The sequence below is a fragment of the Rosa rugosa genome, chromosome 3 (assembly GCF_958449725.1).
Source record: "Rosa rugosa chromosome 3, drRosRugo1.1, whole genome shotgun sequence".
Taxonomy (NCBI): domain Eukaryota; kingdom Viridiplantae; phylum Streptophyta; class Magnoliopsida; order Rosales; family Rosaceae; genus Rosa; species Rosa rugosa.
The window spans coordinates 24,364,240-24,370,766 of record NC_084822.1 but is presented as its reverse complement, the minus strand read 5'-3'; the positions used below and the strand labels follow the sequence as shown (position 1 = coordinate 24,370,766).

Genomic DNA, 6,527 nt, shown 5'->3' with positions numbered 1-6,527 from the left:
TCCACCAGCACCAGTAGAACCAGTGGACCCAAAATTGAGATCAATGGATCCACCAGTACCAAGAGAACTAGTTTCCATGGGCACTGGAGCAGCCTGTTTACACCTATTCATCTGCTTCTCTCGAGCCCTGACGTTCTGGAACCAAAAGTAAATGTTCTTACCCTCAACATGTCCATACTGGTTCAGCTGGAGGCAGATCTCGTGAATGTGCTCTGTAGTTGGGCACTTAAATCCCTTGACGTAGTAAAGATCCTTGAGGATTCTTATTTGTTCTGGAGTAGGAATCCACCTGGTACGGCTTCGCCAGAAATCCATGTTGGCACTACTTCCAGCTGCTTGGGTGTTTCCTCCCTCCTCTGTTGGTTGCTGTTGTTGTGGTTCCATTTGTTGCGGGGTTTGGAGCTCCATTAGTTGCAGAGTTCGTGGCTCTTGGGTCATGGAGTGAGAGGATGTGAAAATCGAGGAATACATGGTTTAGTGTTTGAGGGAGATTTTGTTAGAAGGATTGGAGTTGTTGAACTGGTGATTGGAGATCTGAGATTCTCAGAGGAAAGATGAGATCGAATCTTCAAATGGAAGAAAAGATCTGAGAAAGAAGGATTGAAGATTTGGAGGAAAAGATTGAAGATCTGAAAGTTCAGAGGAAAGATGGGATTGAATCAACTAGATGGGAGAGAAGATCAGAAGAGAAGGATCGAAATTGATGAAGAAAGGATTTGTGAAGAGGAAAGCTGAAGAGTTGGGAGAGAGGGGCTGGAACTCAGGAGAGATTCTCGTTCCTTTGGAATGAACAGTTGCGCCCTCAGAATGCACCTATTTATAGAGCGAGGTGAGCGGATCTCCACCGTTGGATGGACGACTCCTGTGATTCATTCTACGCGTTGGATTAAAGTCGCCCTAAAACACGGAAAAGCTGTTGGCGCGTGGAGAGCGTGTAAGGGGACCGAGGGAATCTCGAGACGCTGTGGCAGACAGCTTTAGCCGAAAGTGATTTGCTTTCCGTAAATCACGGAAGAGACGTGTCGTGGCACGTGGAGTGTACCGACAGTTTGTTTTTATTCTATCGCTTATGATAGAATAAATAAAAGGAGTTGCATGGATAGTAAAGAGAGCAGCTGGTGCTCTAGTGGTTGAAGAGCAAAGCTCTTGTACAAGAGGTCAGAGGTTCGAACCTTGCCTCTCGTTTATTTTTATTATGTTCGCTTATGACATAATAAGTATAACATTTGTACACATTATATTAAGCACAGCTTGTGCTCCAGTGGTTGGGGGACAAAGGTTTCGTGCGGCAGGTTGAGGTTTCGAACCTTGCCTTCCCCGTTATTTTATTTATGTCGCTTATGACATAATAAATATAACACGTGAGCATATATTAATGAAGGCAGCTCTTGCTTCAGCGGTTGGGAGCAAAACCTTCGTGTTCGAGGTCGGGAGTTCGAACCTTACCTCTTACAAATATTTTTTGGATCTCGTATATGCTTGATATACGGACGTATATACGGTATGTACGGTATACATACGTATATACGGTCTGCACGGTATGTATACGTATATACAGTTGTACAGTATGCATACGTATATACGGTCTGTACGGTATGCATACGTATATACAGTTGTACGGTATGCATACGTATATACGGTCTGTACGGTATGCATACGTATATACGGTATGTACAATTTCATACCGTAGCCGAGCTGGAAGTTGGTGGGCCGATTGGTAGGCCCAAATAGTAAGCCCAATTGTTCGGCCCGATTGGTAAGCCCAAATGTTAAGCCCAATTGTTCGGCCCAAATGGTAGGCCCAAATGTTAAGCCCAATTGTTCGGCCCAAATGGTAGGCCCAAATGTTAAACCCAAATTGGTTCGGGCTGGTTAGCCAAACAGTACGGCTGAGCCGAGCCGAGCTGAAAATGTTCAGCCCAAATGGCCGGTTCAAATGCTTAGCCCAAGGATTGGGCAAGCCCAAGCTATCATTATTGGGAGTAAACACAGATTAGTGGACCCTCCCAGAGCCCACAAGAAGGCCCAAGTGGCCCATAATGAATAAGAAGACGTTGTGGAGGTGTTTGGATTTTATAAATTCTTGATTTAGTAAAGCAATATTTTCTGCACATTGTTTTGTGTGCTTGAGTTTTGGCTAATGTTGGTAGTTAAACTCTAGCCTATGTTTCCTTGTCCTGGAGTGTTGTTGTGAGTGGTAGGTTGTTTGAGATGGAATGAAGATCTCGTTTCCAATTATTACAACGCAGGAGAACATGGACTGGATTTGAGAATAAGAATGCCTTACCTGATTGATAGGTAGTGCGCTTAAATTTCGGGACGAAATTTCTTTAAGGGGTGTAGATTGTAATAACCTCATTTTTATCAAAGCAAAAACATGATTGCCATTGCTTTACTTTAGTTGATTTCCGATGCTTTAATTTAGTTGATTGATAGTGCTTTACTTTAATTAATTATCGGTGCTTTACTTACATGATTAAGCATTGTATAATGCTGTTTGGCCTTGTTGAGTCGACTAAACTCAAAAACAATTCTCATTCTCATCCGAAAACACTCAAAGAAACAGAGCATTTTCTCCAAAGCTTGTTCTTGCTCCATAGACCATCAATCAACCTCAGACCACTTCCCATACCTTCACCTTGACCTTGCGCAGCTGCCAGTGGCAGCCTCGTACCGTAAGACGGCCAGCAGCGGCGGCGGAGGAGTCGGTTTCTGTTTGAGCTCGTTTTGGTTCAATCTCAATATCTTGAGCTACAGGTTACCATATCTCTTGATTCTTGTCTCATTGGATTCGCATCAACCTTCTGAAGCCCCCAGAAGCAGCCTTGCACGGCGGCGCATCCCGTAGCAGCAACTACAAGTCAACCCCGCCAAGAACGAAACCGGAGCTATCGATCCACATATCTCGAGCTACAGGACGTATTTTTGAGTGATTCTTGAACCAGTGAGCTCACCTTGAAGTTCTGAAAAACTCTCCAGAAGGAATCGAAGCGTTTCGTTGAAGTTTTTACGTCGAAACTCAAGCTCGCCGGATTCTGGAATTTTTCCGACCACCGAAGCTTTCGATCGGTATATCTCGAGCTACAGACCATATTTTTCTGTGATTCTTGAACCAGTAAGTTCTTCTTGAGTTTCTTAACAACTCTTAAGAAGGAATCGAAGCCTTAAATTGACGTTTTTACGTCGAATTGGAGCTCGCCGTTTTCTGCAGTTTCTCGCCGGTTTCTGGAAAATTCCGGCCACCTTCATACTGTTCAAGGTAATTTTCGACCCCTTCCGGTCATTTTCAGACTTCGTGCTAGTTATGAAAGTTGTTAAGCATGATGAGAGGAAGAAGAGCAGCCCGGCCCCGACACCATTGGTGGTGGTCGGCGGCGGCTCTGCCACTAACTCCGGCGGCCCTTTCCGGCCACCTCCGGGGATCAAAAATATGGTTTCTGTACATTTTCAGATTCTATATTTCAATACGATCATTTTGATATATTATACGCAATTTTTGGATATCATATGATTAAGTTATGAATTTTTACGTTTCGATCGATTTCGATCGTTTGATTCGTGATATGTGAAGTTAGGACCGTCAGATGGACTTGTAGTTTTGATATGATGATCTTATGACTGTCCCAGTGGCTTTGTGTGGTCATGGGCGAAGATCCGACCGTTGGATCTTCGTATAATTGAGAAATGGTGATTCGGAAGGCGATTCGTGAGAATCCGTCCGTCGGATTTTTGTATAAATTTGTGAAGATGTTAGTAAGGACGATTCAGGAAGATCCGACCGTTGGATCTTCGTGATGATTTTTGGAGGGTGATCCTAAAGGCGATCCGTGAGGATCCGACCGTTGGATCATCATTTAATTTCGATCCGACCGTTGGATTGTCGTTTGAGTATGTTTTTGAGTTATTGGCTAAAATAAGGTCATGTGTGATTAGGTGATTGACGGTCTCCCTTGGGTGAAAGATTTCGGTGTGTATTGTGTTGAATTGAAGACGCAGCGGGAATATCGAGGTGAGTAAACCTCACGTAATTCATATTACGAACCCAATACAATTAATTGCTTTATTTTGTTGCAATCATATGAACTATAGTTGGTATTAATGGGCATTCCTGTGTGAATGTCTATCTATATATATATTATTTATGTGAAATAATATGTATTGTTGAAATTGTGAGATATTATGTACTGTTATGGTTGTGTTGAGTTTATTGTTGAAAAGCAACAATATTGTGAGAGGTATTAAATTTATTGTTGAGAAACAATAAATTGTTGATTTGTTGAGATATATTGATCTGTGGAGATCAATAGGTCACGGGGGTGACCATGGCATCTATTAGTGAACCACGCCCTTGTACCGGGTAGGTGGAAACTAATAGCATTAAATCGTGAACCACGCCCTCGCGCCGGGTAGGTGGAAACGATCAGTTAGAGCTCTAGTCTGTCTGCCAAATGTTGAGTGACCTTATGAGGGTAACGGGGAGTGACTCATAAGTGTATAATATTTATATATATATATATATTTATATATATATGAGAGTGAGAAAGTGAAGTGGTTTTGTGGTGATCATTGTAATTGTGATGTTTCTACATTTCTATACTTGAGTTAAAGGAAATGTATTTTATTAAATCAACAGTTCTTCTTGTTTACTCATACTGGCTGTAAAAAGCTTACCGGGTTTTGTGTTGTTGCAACTCCCGGTACACTATTCAAATTGTGTAGCGGGTAATCCTACAGGACAGGAGAACCAGGACGGTGATCGTGCGGTTAGAGCAATTGTTAGAGTTTTACAGCAATTGTACGTTGTGAGGTGTGTTATGCTCATTTGAGCTTTACAATATTGCTTGTGAGAGTGAATTGTAATAATGAACTCGAAGTTTCGAGATTTGGATTTTGTAATTGTAATTATTCATGTTTCGGATTTGAATTTATTATTCAAAATTCGGGGCGTGACATCTCCTTTCCCTCTGCCCAATTTGACGAGAACAAAAAAAAAAGAAGACTTGGGCTTTGCGTGTAAGGTAGAGGGCTCAACTTGTGGGCAGTAAAAGGGTTTGAATCAGCTAAGTCAATAGGTTTTAAATTTAAAATAGTAGGGAGATAAAAATATGGTAGGAAAATACAAAAGAAACTTAAAGTTAAAATGTTGACAAGATTAAATAAGATTTTGGTTTTACCAAATTTGTATTTAAACAGAAAAATGGCGAGGTAAGTTTAATCGAAAATTGCTTGAGTTAGAAAAATATATTGAGTAAATAAATAGTATTTTTGAAAGACGGAGGGATGGTTGATGAGTAAGTGTCGGGTAATGCGAATAGAAATTCCACCAATTGTTAAGAAATAAAGTAAAATAAGAAAATCGTAAATGAATGCACAAGTAGATTTCAAGATTATGCAAAGATGCTATCATGAGCTACAAGAACCTTATTAAGTCAAAGGTGATGTTTGGGTCGAAGGTCAACTAATTTATAGGGCTAGGTTCACTAGCATATTCGTTCGTTGGGTGTCCAAAGTAGATTACGGACTCTAACCTTAAGCTATTTTTGGGCTTAAGGCCCAAGCCCAAACAATTTCCCAAAGTCTTTAGACAATCAGAGGTCGCAAAAAATTGTCCCGTCCAAAAGTGACGTTCGGAATTTCACGGAGTCTACAGTAAACAAAATTTGAGAAAAAAAGGAAAAAAAAAGAAAAAAGGAACCCAAAGCAACAAATTGGAAATTGAAATTGGTACCGGTTTTTAAAAATCACACCTCCCTCTAAAAGTAACTTTTCAATAAAAATGTGTATAAAGGGGAGTGTGGTTTGTAAGAATATGAGGTAACAATTTCACCCTAATTAAATTTCATTAGACACAAACCTGACACCCACTCACCTAGCATTGTACCCAACCCATTAGTGACCAAACTTCAATTGAGCTACAAAAAGCTCATAATGCCGAAAAAGTATTCAATGCACCAATGTGCATTTACACAACAAGAATGGACGATTGGATAATATCAAGTACATATTTATTTACTAAGGGGGGTGTATTGTATATAGAATTAGTGGAACTTTTAAAGAAATCTATGGAATTTAAAAATCTGGGTGTATTCAATATAGACTTTTAATAGTCCATGAAAGTCTTGAGGTATTCAATTAGGATTTTTAAAGACTTCATGAATTCCATCAAAATCTAGGGGTATTCAATCAGGACTTTTAAAAATGAATAAAAGTACAGAGGTATTCAAAATATCATTCATACTTATGGAATTAGAAAATCATGGATAATCATGGACTTTGTAGTGTTAACTATACATATCAAACTCCAATAATTTTCCAGCCTCCAGACCAAATATTTCAAAAAGTCTATCAAAGTTTCCTCTTCAAAAAAAAAAAAAAAAAAGTCTATCAAAGTTCTTCTCTCTACGCACGAAGAAGTTTGTCCTTCATCATCTCTCTTTCTTAATTTTTTATCTTTTCTCTAATCTTTTATGATATTAACCTTTTTTGATACCCAACATGTTCATTATAGTTGTTGAATGTGATTTTTG

At 39.8% G+C, this 6,527-nt stretch overlaps 1 long non-coding RNA gene across 1 annotated transcript; it reads left to right on the top strand.

The window, feature by feature from the left end:
* The first annotated feature begins 3,125 nt into the window (after positions 1-3,125).
* Positions 3,126-4,960, top strand: LOC133735557 (uncharacterized). Its single transcript, XR_009859115.1, has 3 exons — positions 3,126-3,259; positions 3,934-4,009; positions 4,720-4,960. It is a non-coding gene; the product is annotated as an uncharacterized LOC133735557 (long non-coding RNA).
* Positions 4,961-6,527: the final 1,567 nt, after the last annotated feature.